Raw genomic sequence first — 22,296 nt, forward strand, 5'->3', positions numbered from 1 at the left:
TTTTATTGTGTCTTTAAAGTATATTATGGGATGGATGTCTAGGTGGAGGGGGGGGGGGCTCCTCCAGCAGCCCCTTCCTGCTGATAAGACTGTTTACTGATGAGAAGTTTGAATACACCTGACCTGTGTGTCTATTGTATTATGGACAGTTTACCCCACCCTGAATCCAAGGGTGGGGGGGGGGGGGAGTGTCTCTGAGTTGTATATCTGTGGTAACATGTGCTTGATTAAAAAGAGTTTTGACGTTTTTCACCCTACACTGTGTTACGACTAGTGACTGGGTGGGCTAAAGGGTCTTGGATAGTGCTGGTTCTGGACAAAGGAAGCATTTACGGTGGACATAGTCCTGTTGAGGACAAGGGTTGGCAGTGATGGGATAGTGCTTCCTGGCTGTGAACGCGTCCAAACCTCCACATGGATCCAAGATCAGGATAGCAGACTTCAGTCTCCTCAGTGGAGATATGTGTCAGGGATCAACCAGAACCGGAAGTACGAATACGCGCGCCGCTGTTTAATCTGAACATCAGTGCGTGTATGTGCCGGTGCACACCTCAGGTAGGCACGTGTGCGACAGGTGCGCACACAACGGGCGCACACGCAGTCGCGCTAGCGCCGTTTGGCACCAGTGGCCCTATAAGAGGATCTCAGCTACACTTGTGCGGTGCTGTTCGTCTGCAGCTCTGTGCACAAGTTCTTGATTTCTGCTTGTTTGATCCTGTGATTACCAACCCAGCTCCTGTCTGACCGCTCTGACCACTCCTGTCCCGAACCCGACTTGCCTGACCCTGCTTATGGACTTCTGCCTGACCTCTGTTGCTGAACCCCTGCCTGCCTTCTGACCTTGCTCCTGCTGTACCTGCCTGCCTGTCTACCCGTTCTGATCCGGCCTACCTGACGATTCTTCTGCCTTGCTCCGAGTGTGCTGTATCCTGTCCAGGTCCTGCAGCCGCTACTCCGGCATCCGCCGGTCCCTTGGTCACTGATCCTGCCGTTCCAACCTTCCTGGAGAATCTTCACTTCGCGTCAGCTGCTGCAACCTGCTCAGACACTCCCACCCCGCTGTGCTCACAGGACCACTGTCTCCATTCCAGTGGTCCCTGAACCAGAGTCGTAAGAGAGGTCTTCTCCTACCAAGTCAGGCTCATCACCAGGTACCTAACAGTACGAACAACCATGTCCGAGTCTGCAGGAGAAACCTCCATGAAGGAGATCTGCACACACTTTGTGGCCCTCACACAGGCCATGAAATCCCTACAAGAAGGCTATACTAAGCTAGAGGAACAGGTCCAAAATCTCTCCGTTCCCAGTAACATGCATCTTCGGCTTTACCTGCACAGTCCACTTCCTAACCGTCTGTGGTGATGCTCCCACCGGAACCAAGGGCTCCCATCCCCGAGAGATTTTCTGGGGACCGATCAAAGTTCCGGGCCTTCCGTAATGCTTGCTAGCTGTATTTTGCCCTCCAACCCAGGACTTTTTCTCTAGAAGCCACAAAAGTGGGATTTGTGATGTCTCTGCTGCAAGGGGAGCCCCAGACCTGGGCACATCAACTTCTTCTTGTGGGAGACTGTGCTCAGACTCATTCCCTACTGTCCTTCTTTGAAGCCATGGCTCAGCTTTATGAAGACCCCCAGCGGACTGCCAGAGCCGAGTCTGCCTTGTTTGCGCTCCAGCAGGGTCGCAGAGCAGCTGAGGACTATGTCACGGACTTTAGACGCTGGAGCGCAGACACCCAATGGAACGACGCAGTCTTACGACATCCAGTTCCGCATGGGCCTCTTGGAAAGACTGAAGGATGAGCTTGCTCGTATTGGCATTCCCGATACCCTTGAAGGCTTAATCTCCCTAGTCATCCAAATAGACCGCCGGCTCCGAGAACGCTGAGCCGAATGCTCCTCCCAACAAAGCCGCCCTGTTTGGATGACTGCAAAGGCTCTGATTCCTGCCTCCTGTTATCTTCCTGCTCCTTGTGTGGATCCTGCCAGTTCAATCCCTGACACTTCCGAGCCTATGCAGCTGGGACTTATGCGACCCACCTTGCCTCCGGAGGAATGTGCATGACGCCGTCAGTTGACCTGTGGTGGATCAGGTCACTACGTGAACAACTGCCCCGTTAAGACATGTAAGTGCCTCTCCTCTGTTTCTGCCAGTCCTTCATCCTTATCTGCCAACACTACCCACCTTGCTCTTCCTCTCTCATTGCAGTTCCAGGGAAAGACGGTCTCAATTAGCGCCATCATTGATTCCGAAGCATGCAGTTGTTTTATTGATGCCACCTTTGCCAGCCAACAAGCCTTGCCCCTTCGGAAGAAGACACATGGGCTTTCCATCTATTTGGCCGATGGTTCCCGTATTAAATCAGGTCAAGTGACCCAGGAGACCTTGCCTTTGCCAGCCGTCACCTTTTCCCAACATAAGGAACTTTTGACCTTTGAACTTTTAATGTTACATAGATAGTTACATAGTAGGTGAGGTTGAAAAAGACACAAGTCCATCAAGTCCAACCTATGTGTGTGACTATGTGTCAGTATTACATTGTATATCCCTGTATGCTGCTGTCATTCAGGTGATTATCTAATAGTTTCTTGAAGCTATCAATGCTCCCCGCTGAGACCACCGCCTGTGGAAGGGAATTCCACATCCTTGCCGCTCTTACAGTAAAGAACCCTCTACGTAGTTTAAGGTTAAACCTCTTTTCTTCTAATTGTAATGAGTGGCCACGAGTCTTATTAAACTATCTTCTGCGAAAAAGTTTTATCCCTATTGTGGGGTCACCAGTACAGTATTTGTAAATTGAAATCATATCCCCTCTCAAGCGTCTCTTCTCCAGAGAGAATAAGTTCAGTGCTCGCAGCCTTTCCTCATAACTAAGATCCTCCAGACCCTTTATTAGCTTTGCTGCCCTTCTTTGTACTCGCTCCATTTCCAGTACATCCTTCCTGAGGACTGGTGCCTAGAACTGGACAGCATACTCCAGGTGCGGCCGGACCAGAGTCTTGTAGAGTGGGAGAATTATCGTTTTATCTCTGGAGTTGATCCCCTTTTAATGCATGCCAATATTCTTTTTGCTTTGTTAGCAGCAGCTTGGCATTGCATGCCATTGCTGAGCCTATCATCTACTAGGACCCCCAGGTCCTTTTTCATCCTAGATTCCCCCAGAAGTTCTCCCCCCAGTGTATAGATTGCATTCATATTTTTGCCACCCAAATGCATTATTTTACATTTTTCTACATTGAACCTCATTTGCCATGTAGTCGCCCACCCCATTAATTTGTTCAGGTCTTTTTGCAAGGTTTCCACATCCTGCGGAGAAGTTATTGCCCTGCTTAGCTTAGATGTGATTTCCTCTCCTTTGTTCCCTGTGATTCTGGACATACCCTGGCTCCAGGCCCACAACCCCTGTATCAGTTGGGCCACCGGGGAAGTGAAATTCCAGTCCCCTTACTGCCAAAAGCATTGCCTACTTAAACCCCCTGATCCGCCAACTACTCTTCTGTGCCTGGACATCGACCAGAATCTGTGCCAGTCTGTGCCTGAACCATACCCTGAATTTCTTGATGTTTTCAGCAAGCGGAGGGCAGACTCCCTTTCGCCTCACCGTCCCTATGACTTCCCCCTTTGAACTTCTCCCGGGGGCCGAGATTCCGTTCGGGCATATTTTCCTCTTATCTGAGAAAGAACAGGAGGCTTTGAAGGTCTACATTAATGAAAATCTGGAGAAGGGATTTATCCGCCATTCGACCTCTCCAGCAGGCGCTGGAATATTCCTTGTCACTAAGAAGGATCAGACTCTTCGTCCTTGTGTGGATTATCGTGAGCTGAACAACATCACGGTCAAGAACTGCTATCCTCTGCCTCTGATACCAGAACTCTTTCAAAGACTAAGATCTGCCATTATTTTCACCAAATTAGACTTGAGGGGGGCCTACAACCTGGTCCGCATTCGGGCCGGGGATGAGTGGAAGACGGCCTTCCAGACTCGATTCGGCCACTGCGAATATTTGGTCATGCCCTTTGGCCTCAGTAATGCCCCCGCTACCTTTCAGCACTTTATTAATGACGTGTTCAGAGACTTTTTGGACATTTTTGTAATCGTCTATTTAGATGACATTTTGATTTTCTCTGAATCACTTGACCAGCACCGGAGACATGTTTGCAGACTTTTATACCGTCTACGTCAGCACGGACTGTATGCGAAGGCTGAGAAATGCAAATTTGAGCAGCAAAACATCCAGTTCCTCGGGCTGGAGATTTCCCCAACAGATATCAGGATGGATCCCCAAAAAGTGTCTGCTATACTTGACTGGCCTGTACCCTTAGACAAAAAGGGGTACAACGTTTCGTAGGCTTTGCGAACTTTTACGGAAAATTTATTAAAGGATTCTCCACTATAATCACTCCCATCACACAGCTGACCAAGAAAAACGCACGCTTTCACTGGGGCCCGGAGGCCCAAGATGCCTTTGAAGACTCAAGAGACTTTTCACCTCAGCTCCAATCCTCAGCCACCCTGATCCTTCGCTACCATACATCTTGGAAGTAGACGCCTCTGAGATAGCTGTGGGAGCAGTCGTTTCACAACGGCAAGGTAATAGATATCTGATGCATCCTGTGGGGTTCTTCTCTCAGAAACTCTCCCCTGCCGAGAGACATTATGATGTCGGTAACCGAGAATTACTTGCCATTAAATCTGCATTAGAGGAATGGAGATACTTGTTAGAGGGCGCAGTTCACCCAGTATTGATTTACACCGACCATAAGAACCTAGAATATTTAAGATCAGCCAAGCGACTAAAACCTTGGCAAGCTCGTTGGGCTTTATTCTTCTCACATTCCTGTTTCCACATCACGTATCGTCTGGGATCAAAGAATGTGAATCCAGACGCACTTTCGCGCATGTATGACAGTCCTAAGGATTTTTCCATTCCAGACACTATCCTACCTGCAAGCAACTTCTTACTCCTACAAACAGATCTTCTTTCCCAGATCAGAGAAGCATCCACAAATTCTCCAAAACCCCCTGGAATCCCTTTAACATCTAGAGAAGGTCTTTTTTGGAGGGGAGTCAAATTTTTGTTCCAGAAACCGTCCAGGTCAGAGTCCTAACACTTCTCCACGATCATCCGCTGGCAGGACACTTTGGGGCCCGCAAGACTGTGGAGCTTGTGCAACGCACGTTTTGGTGGCCTGGCCTTGGGGAATTCTGCAAAAAATACGTCAGTTCATGTCCTGTCTGCATTCAGAACAAGACAACAAGGAACCGAGCTTGGGGGCTACAAAAACCCCTACCTGCACCTGATAGACCATGGAAGATGATCACCATGGACTTTATAGTCAAACTTCCATGTTCCGAGGGATGTACAGCCATCTTTGTGGTCATAGACCGACTATCTAAGATGGCCCATTTTTTACCTTTAAAGGGGACTCCATCCGCTGTCGAGACTGCTCGTATATTCATCAAAGAAATTGTTAGATTGCATGGGGTTCCTGCTAACATAGTATCAGACAGGGGGGTGCAATTCACTTCACGTTTCTAGAGGGCCCTGTGTGAGATTCTGAAGATTGATTTAGTTCTGTCATCAGCTTATCACCCCAAGACCAATGGGCAGACAAAAAGAACGAACCAGACTCTTGAACAGTACATTAGATGCTTCATGTCCTTTGTACAGGACGACTGGGTGTCCCTGCTGCCCCTAGCGGAATTTGCATATAATAATGCCAGTCAATCAGCCACAGGACAGTCCCCCTTTTTTGCCAATTATGGTTTTCATTTATCATTTCTACCTGATCTTCTTGTAGAGTCTCCAGTCCAGGCAGTCCAGGATACGGTAAACTTCCTCAGCTGCAACAATCGAGTATTACAGGAAGCGGTAGCCAAGGCCCAGGCAGACAGCAAAAGAGCCTTTGATCGGAAGAGAAGAGGAGAATTGAATCTGCAGATCAGTGATCAGGTATGGCTCTCTACTAATAATCTTAAATAATCTTAAATTAGCCCGTCCTTCGAAGTAACTTGCACCAAAATTTTTGGGACCTTTCTCAGTAAAAAGAAAGATTAATGAAGCTTCTTACAAACTGTCTTTGCCCAATTCGCTGAAGATCCATCCAGTGTTTCATGTTTCCCTGTTAAAACCTGCTGTGGCCGATCTTTTCCCCGATAGAGGAGCCAGACCTCCTGGGCCTGCACAGGTGCGCGACAGGTGCGGGTGCGTGCACAACGGGCACACACGTGTTCGCGCTAGCGCCGTTTGGCACCAGTGGCCCTATTCGTCTGCAGCTCTCTGCCCAAGTTCTTTATTTCTGCTTGTTTGATCCTGTGATTACCGGCCCGGCTCCTGTCTGACTGCTCTGACCTCTCCTGTCCCAAACCCGGCTTGCCTGACCCTGCTTATGGACTTCTGGCTGACCTCTGTTGCCGAACCCCTGCCTGCCTTCTGACCTTGCTCCAGCCTGCTGCACCTGCCTGCCTGTCTACCCGTTCTTATCCGGCCTGCCTGACGATTCTTCTGCCTTGCTCTGAGTGTGCTGTATCCTGTCCAGGTCCTGTAGCCGCTACTCCGGCATCCGCCGGTCCCTTGGTCGCTGATCCGCTGTCATCCCAGCTATCTCCTGCGGTTCCAACCTCCCTGGAGAATCTTCACTTCGCGTCAGCTGCTGCAACCTGCTCAGACACTCCTACCCCACCAGGTCCCTGGTATGCAACAGGGCAAGTGCTTTCCAACCCCAGACCAACAGGCCAGAGAACAACGGGAGTTACGGATGGCATTCTTGGGAGAGTGGCCCCAGGAGCAATGGGTGACTGAGTTGGACAGGCTGGTCCTGCAGGAGATAGAGCTGAACAATCGGTATCGGGCTCTGCAATAGCACGCAGAGCAGGAATATTTAGGGGAGGCAACAGAATGCTCTCTGGAGGGATATAACTTTGGTGGCCCTGGATAGCTGTGGGAGAGCCTTACAGATTGTTTTGTGTTTGGCGATGAAGGGTCACCTACCCTTGAAGACCTGCAAGAATACAGAGAGGCTATGCTCAGTCTTGCAGGGGTCTCAGAGCTTAAACCTGATCTGGACTATTTGCTAGGAAGGAACAGCATCTGAAAAGTGAATACAGAAAACTGCTAGAACATGTTCAGCAGCATGCCAGAGAATCGGCAGTGGAAACTCCGGAGATTGCCGTCTCCATTGCCGTCTCCAAAGCTGAAGTGCTGACAACAGGGCAGAGCTCTGCTAAACTCTGCCCAGCACCAACAGTAGCTTCAGCATTCCTGAGAGAAGAAGCAGTTGGCCTTTGTCCCACAATACTGACAGAGACATGGGATTTTCTGCCAGCAGCATCTCTAGGGTCTACTAACTATCGTCTACTAACATGTGAGTTTAACCTTTTACTTATCCAATAAAGTCAATGATTTTACACTATATGGAGCCTTTTTCCTTCTATGACCATATCTGCAATGCTGTGGGCTGATGTCTGGGTACCTGTCAGTGTGAACATCTTTAGCCTGACCCTGCAGACTTTGATGTCCCATCTCGGTATAAGGTCTCTGATCCGTTGGTCGTGGTTCGAAGCAGTATTAACAAACAGCTTTCTCTGATCCTCTGTAACGGGGGATCATGAGTTTCTGGTAAGCGGCCAGTCTGATTTCACAGTGGTGGAGCAAGCACGCTTTTTTCTTATCACAGCAAGAATCTATGTTTTTTGGAACTTTTTTAAGATACTTTCATATCACTTGGGTGATTTATTTTTTATACATGGACTTTTTATTATTACTTTGAACATTTTATTTTTGGATTGATTATTCATTTGACATGTGTTTTGTATATTATGTATACACTAAAGGGGAACTCTTCACTTAGTTCTAAATATTTGGTTTGGTGATGATGTGTATGATCACCAATCTGTTTTAGTGCGATTCAACCCCCCTTTTTTCTTACCAAACTTCACTGAGCTCTGCCCAGCACCAACAGCAGCATGTGTGGAGTTACAAGTGACTCCTCCAGCTGAAGCACTGGCCACCAGACAGAGGGTCCAAGACCTCTGCACCCCACTTGTGGCAGTTCCAGGGGCCCATGGTGAGAAGATGACGGTCACTCCCCAACAGTTAGATGGAGTGGATGATGTGGGGTCCTCAGCCGAAAGTGCTAACAGGGCAGAGTGCTGCTGGCCTCTGCCCTCAACTAACAGAAGAGGGAGTTCCTGTGGTAGTGGATGGGACTTTGGTCTCCACTGACACAACCCCAAAAATTGGTGCTGCACTGAGACAGGAGGATGTCAGCCATGCTTTCAAGCACTTGGGGATTTTCACCTACCAAAAGTGGATGGGACTTCAGTATCCACTTGTATACCCCAGGGATGCTGGTCAGTAGGCCCAGATCCCCAACAGCATGATGGAGTGAGCCCAGCCACCCTGTCTTCTCTCCAGCGGCTGAAAGGACTCCAGGGAGAAGGGCCAGTCCATGCCTCTCCCCAGGGGGGGGCATGTTCTCTGAGAGAGGCAGAGGTTGGCTGGGTGAGTAATGCTATGTTTGGGACAATTTATTTGAGGTACTGTGTGGATACTGGCATTGGGGGACTGTAACTACTAACTTCGGAGTCAACCCGTCTGGGTCTCCTCCTGTGTTAGTCTCCTGCCGAAAGGGGAGATGTGTGATGGGAGACACTTTGGGTGGGGGGTTGGTGCAACTCGGCTTACCTTGGAGAGCTCTGGAAACTCCATGTCCAGCTTCCCTGGCCCCTCCTATGTGTAAAACAACCTGTGTCCATTAGGGGCACAGGGTGACTTAGAACCCCACTATGATCTGTGCTAGTTGGACTCACTGTACAGCCATACTGGAATGTTGTGTATATGTATATATATTGTGTGTTGCCTAATGCTGTTGTGGACTCTTTGCTGGGATTGTTTGGAGTGTGGTTGTATTCCATTGTTTTATTGTGTCTGTCTGCCTTGGAAGAAAAGTATATTATGGGATGGATGTCTAGGTGGAGGGAGGGGACTCCTCCAGCAGCCCCTCCCTGCTGATAAGACTGTTTATTGATGAGAAGTTTGAATACACCTGACCTGTGTGTCTATTTTTATTGGACAGTTTGCCCACCCCTGAATCCAAGGGTGGGGGGGAGTGTCTCTGAGTTGTATATCTGTGGTAACATGTGCTTAATTAAAGAGAGTTTTGATGTTTTTCACCCTACACTGTGTTACAACTAGTGACTGGGTGGGCTAAAGGGTCTTGGATAGTGCTGGTTCTGGACAAAGGAAGCATTTATGGCGGACATAGTCCTGTTGAGGACAAGGGTTCGTCACACACACAATCAGATTATTGGACAAATTTTCGTCAGTTTTTTGTTTGATGCTAGTCTCAAATTAAAAGTGAAGAGGGTACTCACCATCAAAAAATTTTCTTTTTTTTTTTTTTACTCTTTATTTATATTTTATAAGTACATACAAAAAGCATATATCAACATACAGCTTAAGAAAAAAAAACAAAAAAACAGTGCTATCTACTCCCATTAAACTAGCCCCTTAAACTAACAATCCCCCCCCCCCCCCTCCTATCTTGCGCGCTCGGAAAATAATATTTTTCCCCCTTTAATACTTAACATGTAATCTCCTTGACATATCTCCACATCTTTTTGAACATCCTCCACCCTTCCCATTTATTTTTGCGTTCTATCCCGTCTTCTAGTTCTACTTCAACCCCATTGATACTCTCTATATTGTAGATTTCGTTGACACAAAAAATCCAGTCCCGTATTTTGGGGCTTTCCATTTCCTGCCATATCTTTGGTATCTGACTTTTTGCTGCATTCAGTAAAATAGGAACAATAGATGATTGATATTGTGAAACTGTCTCCACTGTCCCATGGAACAAACACGTCCATGGGTCTTCCCACCTATCTTTATTAGTTACTTCCTTTATTAGCTGTAAGATTTTCTTCCAAAATACTTTGATGATGGGATATTCCCACCATATGTGGGCCTGTTCCTATGACTTTACATCCTCTCCAACATTCCGCGGATTTCTCCGCTTAGAATTGACTTATTTTGTCTGGTGTCGCATACACTTAAAGTTTGTTTCAATCATCTTAGTATCTACTGAGGTACTGTGTGTCATTTTCAAAATTTTTTCTATTCTGTGTTTGCTGCATTGTGTACCCAGTTCATTTTCCCATTTCTTGATGTAGGGCGGCACAGTCAGATCCTCTTTAGCCGTTCGAACTTTGTAAAGTCAAGAAATATTATTCTTTGATGTTTCTCTCTTACAGAGCTGCTCTAGCGGCCTATAATCTTCCACGCCTCTAATAGGCTTCTCCACAAAATGCGACAGCTGGTTGTACCGCCATGCATCAATCTCCATAAAATCTGTGTCTAATCTTAACGCGTGATAAGTGCAAATTTTACCTTTTTTAATAATGTCTTTTAATTGTGCGTTTCCATTTTTTAATCCTCCCACCTCCCTCATCCCTGGTTCAAAAAATGTATTGTCCTTCAAATATATCAATGGTGAATTATAGTCCCAATTATTTTGTGAGTGAGTCTGATCCCATAATTTTAGTGTAATACGTGTTAACTCAGATGTTTTTGTGCCCAGTAGTCTATATTGTGGGGGATTCCATATTATGTCACCTAGTTGTGTACTGCTCATGTTATGTTCAATATTGACCCATCTCTTGTCTGAGACCTCCCTTGACCATTCCATCACCCGTGAAAGTGCCACTGCAATGTAATATTTTTTAAAATCGGGGATAGCCAAACCTCCCTGTTTTTTCCCCCTACTCAAAACCGTATATGCTATTCGTGGTTTTTTGCCGCACCAGACAAACCTCTCAATTATTCCTCGTAAAGCTCTCAAATAAACCTGTGGGAGAGTGATAGAACCCAAAGGATTTCCGGCGCCAGAACCATTTTTACTGTATTAATATGCCCAATCCAAGAGAGAGGGTGCATTGATATTTTTTTAGTATCCTTCTTAATCTCGTCAAGCAAAGGTATATAATTTATTAAATATATTTTCTTCAATGAGCTAGACAATTTAACTCCTAGGTATTTTATGTCCCTTTCCATGGGAAAACAGAATTCCCTGGAGAGTTTATCTTCTTCTTGTTTGTCTATATTAATATTTAAGATTTCAGACTTGCTGAGGTTGACTTTAAAATTTGAGATATCTCCATATTTTTTCAAAATCCTCAGCAAGTTTGGAATCGAAATTCTTGGGTTGGTGATATAGAAGAGTACGTCATCGGCAAACGCCGCGAGTTTATGTTCCTCAGTCCCTATCTTGACCCCACTGCAGTCTGGGTTGTTTCGTATAGTAGCCAATAGGGGTTCTAGAGTTAGTACGAATAGAAGGGGTGACAAAGGGCACCCCTGTTTAGTTCCATTCTCCATTTCAAATGGTTTCGACAGAACCCCATTCACTTTTACAGATGCCTGGGGGTGGTTGTATAATACTTTAATCCACTTAATCAATCTTGGCACCACTCCTATTATTTCCAGTGTTTTTATCAAGAGTCCCCAGTCTACCCTGTCAAATGCCTTTTCGGCATCCATTGACAGGAATAGCCCTGAGGACTCACCGGAATTAATGGATTCAAGAAGAAGTAATGAGCGTACTCCGTTGTCCCTACCTTCTCTTCCTGTTATAAAACCTACCTGGTCCGGGTGCACCAGGGTGGTCATCTTTTCCTTCAACCTGCCAGCTAGAACCTTGGCATAGAGCTTAGTATCCACGTTCAATAGTGCTATAGGCCTGTAGCTAGAGCACAACGCACCATTCTTACCCTCTTTTAGTATCACCGTTATTGTAGCAGCTAGTGCATCTCCCCCCATTTTCCAATCAGTGCCCAGACCATTCCAATAACGGCAAAGCTTCGGGACCACAATGTTTTTATATTTTTTAAGATAATAAGTTGTAAAGCCATCTGGTCCAGGACTTTTTCCCAGAGGAGAGTCCTTCAATGCCGCAAAGATCTCCTCCTCTGATATAGGTCTATAGTGCAAAAACTCCTCCACCTTCCCCTCTTCTCTATGATCCTGTTGTCCCTTCTTTCTTATTGTGTAGAGGGCTTCGTAGTACTTCCTGAACCCTTCCGCTATTCCCTTAGTTGTATATACCACCTCACCATTTTTATTTTGAATTTTCTCAATAAAATTCCTTTCTCTTTTCTTTTTCACTACTCTCGCTAGATGTTTGCTTGACTTATTTCCCCAAAAATATCTATCTCTTACTAGTCTGTTGAGGGACCTCCTAGAGTCTTGCTCCATACTATATTTAAGTTCCTCTCTTTTGTTTATTAGTTGATGAAAACATTCCTGATTGGAGCCATTATGTTTTTTATGTGCTTGTTCTAATCTATGTATTTCCTCAATAAGATTTCCCCTTTTTTGCAATCTCTCCTTTTTTTTACCAGCCCCAATGGATATAAGGACCCCCCTTTGTGAGTTTCCCAAAGTGTGGAGTCTGATATATGCTCTGTATCATTAACCTGGAAGAAAAATTCTATCTCCTTCTGAAGTGCTTCCACCACGCTGCCATCTTTAAATAGGTTTTCATTTAAACTCCATGTAAAAGGTTGTCTTTGGGTCCCCGGGAACCTTATCATTGAAATCGGGGAATGGTTAGATAACGTGGTTATTTCTATTTTAGTATCCACCACCTGGTCTAGCAAACTGTGGTTCACCATCATGTAGTCCAGTCTTGTGTACGGGGGAGTAGAAAGTGTAGTCATTGGTTTTTGCATGTTGCACTCTCCAAGCATCTACAATTTGGCATTGATGAAACTTGCGCCCAATCTTTTTTAATTGTGCCTCACTCGTCCCCCATACACGGGACGTACTATCCAATGAGGGGTTCAAACAAAAGTTGAAGTCTCCTGCCAGAACAACCTCCCCCATCTTAAACACCATCAACCTGTCCAGAACCTGTTTTAGAAATCTAATCGGAGTTTTATTGGGGCAATATACATTTGCCAGTGTAAACATTTTATTCCCTAACTTGCCCTTCAAGAAGAGATATCGACCCTTGGGATCTGTCATTCTATTAGTCAAGGAAAACTTAGTCATCTTAGCAAACCCTATGGCTACCCCTTTGGCCCTCTTTGTGGGTGTGTCACTATAGAACCATAACGGCATGGCTGAAGAATGTAGTTTGATGTTTGTATACTGAGCTAAATGGGTCTCCTGTAGGAACGCTACACCTGCTCGGTAATGTTGGAGTTCTTTTAATACTTTGTGTCTCTTCAGGAGTTCAAGCCCTTGACATTGTATGATATAAATTTTAATTCTGTAATTTATTTTCACCTAATGTGGAGTTTCGTGTTGTTACCATCATCTGTCTTCTAAAGGAATTTTGTATCTGTCTCTGCAAGATAGTGCTCCATCCCCAAACACCCCCCCCACTCCTCTCCCCCCACCCACCCCCGTCCCTGGCCATAAGTTGGCCCTGCAACCGCAGGTATGAATCCGAACTGATCCCATCCTGCGCGCCTCTTCAAACTAGGATGAGACTCTGATCGCGGCCGGCCAAGGAGGAGGGACGGAAGCGAAAGGGCCGAACCATGATATACCCCATATCCCCCATTACCCCCATCACATCTTATATATATCAATTTAACTTCCCCCCTCCCCCCCTCCCCCCTCTCCCTCCCCCCTGGGAATCAAAGTGACTAAAGCCCAATAAGTCCCTTTACATTTAACCCAGAGAGAACCTCTCCTTTACTCTCTTAAAAACTTTTGCTATCATCTAAAAATATTTGGAACAGGGATACCCAAATTTTCACAGAAGTCCTGTATATCTTCCAGGAATCTCATCCTGATCGTTCTTCCTTCTTTCAGTACTATTAATGATGTTGGGAACCCCCAGCTATATTTTATATTGGCTTTCCTCAGTTCATCCAGCAAAGGTCGTAGCTGTCATCTCCGCGCCAAAGTTCCTACGGATAAGTCGGAGAATATTTGTAATTCCGTGCTCTCAAAGTGTAAAGGGGGGGCTCTCCTAAGCTTATTCCATATCTTGGCTTTCTCTTTGTATAAATAAAATTTAATAATTACGTCCCTGGGTATTTCCTGTCTCAGGTTTGGGGGTTTTCTGATCCTGTGCACCCGGTCAATCTTCAAGTCCTCATCTTCCCTTCTGTCCAGGATTGGATTAAAGATTTTTTTCATTTTGATCATCAGATCTTCACTCTGTTGCTCCGTTAGGGATCTAATCCTCAAATTTTGGCGACGACTTTGATTTTCCTGCTCTTCCAGCTTGTGTAACATATCTCGATGATCATTTTGCATTTTCCTCATTTGTGTTTTTAATTCTGTTATTTCTTTGGCCTGTTTTCCTGTTACTTCCTCTGCCTCCTCTACTCTTCTCAGTAGGTGAACCATGTCCAAACGTACGTTCGCGATCTCTGTTTTAATCGAATTTTCTAATTTGGTGAACATTTCTAACATTTCCAATTTCGCTGGCATTAATGCGATGTTTCTTTGTTCTTCCATTTTGCTGAGGTAAATTTTTCCTTCCTGGTCTGCAGCCTCCACTGATTATTCTGCTTGTTCCCCTTTATGTTTGTTTTTTTTTCCAGTCTGGGACTTTTTAAACTCGCATCTTTGAGATATTTCTGGATTGTACTGGTGTTTAGGCTCTCCTTTGGAGTCTTGGGTTCTGTTACTTTTTGTGACTGACCTCTCATGTTCTCTCTTGGTTCCCCTCTTTCTTTCTCCTCCGTTCGCTCTATAATTTCAGAGCTACAAGTAGCTGTAAGCGGGGGTTCAAGTAATTCCACCCCTGTATGATTACCCGTCGCTTCTTTTCCTTTTTTTTTTCCCTTTTCTTTTTCCCCTTTTCTCTCCTTTTTCCAATGAGCACTGATAGGGTATATAAGCTCGAATCAGTTGTGGCAAGAGGTCCAATTGATTCACTCCGCTTCACTGGGTGTATTAATGTAGCGATTTTAACTTACAAAGGTAACGGATGGGCAAGACCCATCCCAAGGGGCACAAAAAGTCTGTCAAGGAAGAATACTATATCCCACAGGTGAGTTGTGAGGTCCACACTATTTGTTTTAGATCAATCTTAAACTTACGGTCGCTTCACTAGCCTGTTACTCCTATTGCCAGCAAAAGACCATTTTATCTTTTCAAAGTCCTCTCAGTTTTCCCCTGACTTTTTTTTTCCCTAGTTATATAAGCCGACATGGGCCCTTATATGATATGAGAGCACAAGGTATAACAATGTTGGAGTTCGGCGCCCTCCTCAGGGGGGTGCTAACACAATATATTGTCCTCAGAGTGCCACCCAGCTTGGCTCTGCTCCAATTGAGATATTCGGCCCAGCAATATATTGGTATACAGGTATACAGGACCCACTTATGTAGCCCTTTCAGAGGGATTGTTAACATCAAGCAGGCAGGATAGGCAAATAGCCAGTAAGCAAAACATGGGCTGCACACCTTCCTCTGAGATCTGTAGCTTTAAATCCATAGACTGTGCATATTTCACCACTTAGCACATCTCAATACCATTTATCCCACAGTTCATGTATTTATTTAACATCAGAACATGAGGTTTAGTCCGTTTAGCACAATTCTACTTTACCTGTAACTGTAGAGGCTCTAAGTATTAGAGAGTAAGATCATACCTGGAGAGGGCTTCCTGCCGAGGTCTCCCCCTCCCAAGAAGTTCAAATCTGGACGTTTTGGTGGCCTGTATAGATCTGTTGCACAGCTCCAATGAGACCCAGATCCACTCAATGCTTCACACTAGCCCGCCCACAGCTTATACAAGCGTGGTCCATTCAGGGGTCTTTCAGTGGGGATAAGTGGAAGGCGGAAGGGAGTGAGGGGCTGCCAACGGCCAGGATCTGTCCGGTCTCGGTGGGTACGCTAATAGCTCCGCCACTTCTTCCGTCAGCAAAGAGCCTTCAGTGCTTCGATCCCCCGCCCGCTGGTTCCGGCTCCGACACCGCCTCTCGCAACTGTTGGTGGGTGGTATGGTATGGGGCTTGTCCTCCGTGGGTGCATCCGCGGGCTCTCACCCCGCTCAGCTGCTGCTGATGGTTCCAAGCTGCCCGCTGCCACATCGGCCCCGCCATCAGGCCCCTCCCCCAGCTCTGACGCATCACGTCAGCATCGTCAGTGTCCAGGAAAAGCCCCATCAGAAAATTTTCTGACGACAGAATTCAACATCAGAAGTGACCTATTGTGTTGAATTGTTTTGTATGTATTTTTTAATTTCTGAGCATGCCTAGTCTTGCTCTCCAGAATTTTTTTTTGTCAGAAAAAAGTACTAATGAAAAGAAAATCGGACGTTGTGGTCACATCAGACAAAAATTTTCAAGCCTGCACATCCAGTTTTTGTCTGCTGAAAATTCGTAATCGGCTGTCAAAAGCAGAATACTAACGGTCAGAAAATTGGCAGATCGTTCAGCCTTAAGAATGCAGCCAAATATTCCATCTCTGCATGGCAGTCATTTGGACATTATGTTTGCTTATCAGCCACCTGGAGCATCTAGGAGAAGGATTGTGGGGTTGTGGGGAAACAGAGATCATTGGATTTGGAAGTGCTGGTTAATAGTGGCAAATCCTAAAATGTTTCTGATTAAACTGAAGATACACATCTGCATATCCAATCCTGTACTTCATAAGCAAAATTATCATTTCTAAGCTCTCCATGCAAAATCTATTTTTTATAATGAATTAGTTAAGGTGCTTCAGATCTAGGACTAGCCTGAACTTTCCAAAGCCTTGAACACTAGAACGACTGGAGAATAGAAAAAAAAAATTTTCTGTTCTTTTGAAACTATACATATGACTTCTGCAACACTTCTCAAACATATAGTTCTAACGATGATCTCTTCTCTGGCACTGCTAAAGCAGTCTCCATCAAGAAATTGCTTGGTATCCAGGAGTCTGTCATATTTTCCACCCAGACTTTGCTAAAAAAAAAAAAAAGGAACAGCCTGGCCACTGCCGAAGCAGCTCAGATGGACATAACCTCTGGAGCCCTGAAGAGCCTTATTCTTGATGTTGCATAGAAAATAGCTTTCTGTCCCCACCATTGTGGTATAAGAAAATCAGGTCAGTTCTAGTCTTGTAAAATCTGGCATCCTGAAGCTGGTCTAAAAATCCTACTACTGATTTAGCTGGTGGTAGCTCCTCTTCCGTGAAGAATAAGGCCTGACTTCACACTGGTAACTTTGTGTATAGTGTAATCAAATGCCTCGCAAAATAATGGCATGCAGTTTTATGGAAAAGAGCACAGACCCTTTTTTGATGAGGCAGACCATAGGTCCTACTTTGTAGATACATAGTTACATAGTAGGTAAGGTTGAAAAAAGACACGTCCATCAAGTCCAACCTATGTGTGTGATTATATGTCAGTATTACATTGTATATCCCTGTATGTTGTGGTTGTTCAGGTGCTTATCTAGTAGTTTTTTGAAACTATCGATGCTCCCTGCTGAAACCACCGCCTGTGGAAGGAAATTCCACATCCTTGCCGCTCTTAGGCCTCATGCACACTGGACGTTAAAATAACATTATAAAAACGTCAGTAGCTTTGCAGTGAGTTTTTCAACTTTTTTCAACATTTTTGCAATAGCGTTTATTAGCGTTTTTCCACGTTTTAGCGTTTCTTTTTTTTTTTTTTTAAGAAAACATTTTTTTTTTACATTTTTTTTCAATGGATCAAAAACGTTAAAAACCACTGGTGAGCGACGTTTTTGAGCTTTTATCAAGGTTTATCAGCGTTTATCAGCGTTAGAGCATTTTTTACAGCTGAAAAACGTCTCTCAGAACCCACTAGTTTTGTTTTTTTTTTTACTGCTCAAAAACGCCACTGCCCAAAACTGCTGATAACAGCCTATGTGAGCATGGACACTTATGCCTCGTACACACGGTCGGATTTTCAGACGGAAAATGTTCGATGGGAGCTTGTTGTCGGAAATTCCAACTGTGTGTAGGTTCCATTGGACATTTTCCATTGGAATTTCCGTCACACAAAATTTGAGATCTGGATCTCAAATTTTCCGACAACAAAATCCGTTGTCGTAAATTCCAATCGTGTGTACACAATTCCGACGCACAAAGTTCCATGCATGCTCGGAATCAAGCAAAAGAGCTGCACTGGCTATTGAACTTCCCTTTTCTTGGCTCGTCGTACGTGTTGTACGTCACCGCATTCTTGACATTCGGAATTTCCGACAAGATTTGTGTGACCTTGTGTACGCAAGACAAGTTTGAGCCAACATCCATTGGAAAAAATCCATGGATTTTGTTGTCGGAATGTCCGATCGTGTGTACAGGGCAATAGGATAACATGATGGAGAGTTTAACTTGTACAGCCAAAAACAGCTGCTGTAAAAACGTCAAAAAACGTCCAGTGTGCATGAGGCCTTAAAGTAAAGAACCATCTACGCATTTTAAGGTTAATTAACCTCTTTTCTTCTAATTTTAATGAGTGGCCACGTGTCTTATTAACTTGTTCATATCCGCGCTATAGCCGAATGGCGGCTACAGCGGGCATCTGCTTTGCCGGGAGTACGTCTATTGACGTCCTCCGCTTTCAAAGCTGGCCACGCCCCCTTAAGGGGGGGAGTGTTAGAGAAATTATACTTTAAATGTCAGTTATGAAAAACGCCATTTTGTTTATCATGGTCTAGAAATAATCTATGAATCTATGTTTTAGCTATAGACTAGTGATAATATGGAGTCAGCACTATGTAGACTCAGCAATATAAGATGCTTAAACTAGCAGTTTTTTGAATATATCCTGTATTTTTGTGTTGGCTTGGGGAGTTTTCAAGTCAGTATCCGTAAGCATTGTTAGTGAAGATAACAGTCTGTAACAGACACTTCCACCTTTCCTGTTGAGACTGGGCATGTTTTAAGACAGGAAAGGGGGGTGTCCAGGGCCTATAAAAAAAGACATGTACCACAGTATTTTCCTTAGAAATGACGATGACTGCATTAACATGTAATGCAATTCATTTCTCTTGCATATGCAATAAATATTACCTTGATTCCCGAGGACGGTCTGAGACGGTGATTTATGTCCGTAACAATTTGGTCCTTTGAAAAGCCGGGAGTCCATGTTCCGAGACGCACTGGACTCAGTGACCGATGACCATACGGCAAAACTGTAAGTCCTCCGTTATAAATTAGACGTTAAAAAGAGGCCGGTCCGCTGAACTAGTGCCTCCCGGGCAGCGACTTACCGGATCAGCACAAGAGACCGCTCTCGGGACAAGGTAAGATTTTTATTTTTATTTTATTATTAACCTTTTGTGTTAGACTTGATTAGGAATTTGATGAATAAGGGATTTGAATACATACATACAATATAGAGATTGATCGAATGTTTATCTGTTTCTGGCCTATCTGCTTTACTCTTGTTGGGGGGAAATAAGTGGTCACGTATGGGCAGACCTAGTGACTAGCCCGCGTTTTGGGAAGACGCGCTCAGGGCGACCTGGCGGCAGTCGAGCACTGCGGGTGTTCTCTATAGCATACGCTATAGTAACACATGACCAGGTCATTGAAGCCAGACCCCTTCCCAGTTCTTACTCTACACAAAAAGCTGAAATTATTGCCCTATCCAGTACTCAAGTACTAATCAAAGAGGTGATTCCACATCAAGGGATCCCCTCTGTGATTTACAGTGACAACGGCTCCCATTTTGTAAACCGAACAATACAACAAATTGGTAAATGGTACAATATTGACCTAAAAAAACACTGTGTCTACCACCCACAATCTGACAATGGTAACTTAAAGAGTAAACTAAGAAAATTGTTGGAGGAAACAGGGAAAAAAAATTGGGTTCAGTGTTTGTCAATGGCATTGTTGAGTATAAGAATTACCCCTACTGCTAAAGGACTAACACCGTATGAAATGCTGTATTGTAAACCTTATTATATTCCACAACTAGCCACCGTTCCTCTCCCTGAAGAGGAAATAGACTTGACTTGTATAATAAGAATGTTTTCATAAAATATTACTGGCTCAGAACGTGTGAATGAGAAAAAGAGCTACCCTAAGATTAAAATGCAAAGTATACCCCCATCAGCACAAGCATTACCAGGAAATTTTACTTGTTTCTCTAACAATGACAGTAATGGTACAAATGTTGGCACCCTATCCCCTGAATACTGTGCAACTACAACCCTTACTACAGACATTAAGTACCAACTAAAATGGTTTCAGGAACAAAAACGGCAATTGGCTGATGTTTGGTGGCTGTGTGGAGATAAGAGACTAAGGCCCAGACTACCACCTAGATGGGAGGGTAGTTGTGCCCTTACCCGATTGCTGCTTGCCTTTTATATAGTTCCTATGAGTGATAAATCAATGAAACTACCAGGTAAATACTTTTTTAAACGAATTAAGCAAGAAACACCACAAGGATCATTTAACAATCGAGTTTATATAGACGAAATAGGTGTTCCACGAGGAGTTCCAGATGAAATTAAAGCGCAGAATCAAATAACAGCAGGACTCACCTCACTTTTCATATGAGTCCAGCCCAATAAGAACGTCAACTGGATAAACTACATCTACTACAACCAGCAGAGGTTTGTGAATTACACCAGAGATGCTATCAAAGGTATAGCAGCATAATTGGACGCCACCTCTTTGACAGCGTGGCAGATCCGTATAGCGTTGGATATGTTGCTGGCAGAATGGGGCGGGGTATGCAAAATGTTCGGCACCTTCTGCTGCACTTTTATTCCAAACAATACGGCACCTGATGGAAGTATCACCAAGGCCTTACAAGGCCTACAAATGCTATCTGAAGAATTAGCTGAGAACTCTGGTGTAGAGAACCCCCTGACGAGACTCTTTGAAAAATGGTTTGGTAAATGGGGTGATCTTGCAAAAATTTGCTTATCTCTATTGTCATGGCAGCCGCAGTTCTTACATTGTGTGGATGTTACTGCATTCCCTGTTTTAGGGAAATTCTTCAAAGACTGATTGACACATATTTAACAAAAACTATGCTCCTCCAGAGCGACACAGAACTATATTCGGAACCTGAAAATGAATTTACAACTCTCGCTAAGGACTTATCTGTCTAAATGATAATACCTGGTAAAATAAAAGAACCTGGATATTTGAATTATTGACATTATGAGTATAAAATGGGGGAGATGTTAGAGAAATTATACTTTAAATGTCAGTTATGAAAAACGCCATTTTGTTTATCATGGCCTAGAAAGAATCTATGATTTAGCTATAGACTAGTGATAATATGGAGTCAGCACTATGTAGACTCAGCAATATAAAATGCTTAGACCGGCAGTTTTTTGAATATATCCTGTATTTTTGTGTTGGCTTGGGGAGTTTTCAAGTCAGTATCCTGTAAGCATTGTTAGTGAAGATAACAGTCTGTAAAAGACACTTCCACCTTTCCTGTTGTGTCCAGAATAAAGTTGAAAATACATGAGACTGGGCATGTTTTAAGACAGGAAAGGGGGGTGTCCAGGGCCTATAAAAAAGACATGTACCACAGTATTTTCCTTAGAAATGACGATGACTGCATGAACACGTAATGCAATTCATTTCTCTTGCATATGCAATAAATATTACCTTGATTCCCGAGGACGGTCTGAGACAGTGATTTATGTCCGTAACAGGGAGTAGCGCGTGCTGTGATCACCCGAGTCAGTGAGACTCGGGTGATCACAGATCCGAGTATATGGCCGATCCCGGCCCTTTACCACATGATCAGCTGTCAGCCAATGACAGCTGATCACGTGATGTAAACAGAGGATTGGTAAAAAAAAAGCAGAGCGCCATCTTCTGTTTGCAGGGACATTGGTCCCGAAGAAGAAGAACCTCTGTGCCCACCAGTACCGCCTGCCAGTGCCAGCAATCAGTGCCCACAGTGCCCACCAATCAGTGCCCACAGTACATCAGTGCCACCTATCACTGCCGACCAGTGGTGCCAACTACTGTTCATAATGGAGATAGCACATTCGTCACGCTATAAATTTTTTTATCTTTTAATGCAGCGCATTCTTTTGTTCTTTATAATGCTAGAAGAATGAATTTGTTTTGCTGCTGATATTTACACACAGTTCTCACAAACGTATTTCTTTATTATTTCTCGTGATCTCCTGAATGGAGCCAGATCTCCATAATAATGTTTAGAATTATTTTTTAGAGTCATCTTTTTTAATTTTTTGTTTTTTAATCAAGATCTCCTGTTTTTTTGATTACTTTTATTTTCTAGTGATCTCTATAATTTATTATTTTTTTGTGTGTCAAGTTTCCACAACAACATTATTATCTTGTATTTTTAGAGCTCAAGGAGGTTGGTT

This window comes from Aquarana catesbeiana, linkage group LG02, assembly GCF_042186555.1.
Source record: "Aquarana catesbeiana isolate 2022-GZ linkage group LG02, ASM4218655v1, whole genome shotgun sequence".
NCBI lineage: Eukaryota > Metazoa > Chordata > Amphibia > Anura > Ranidae > Aquarana > Aquarana catesbeiana.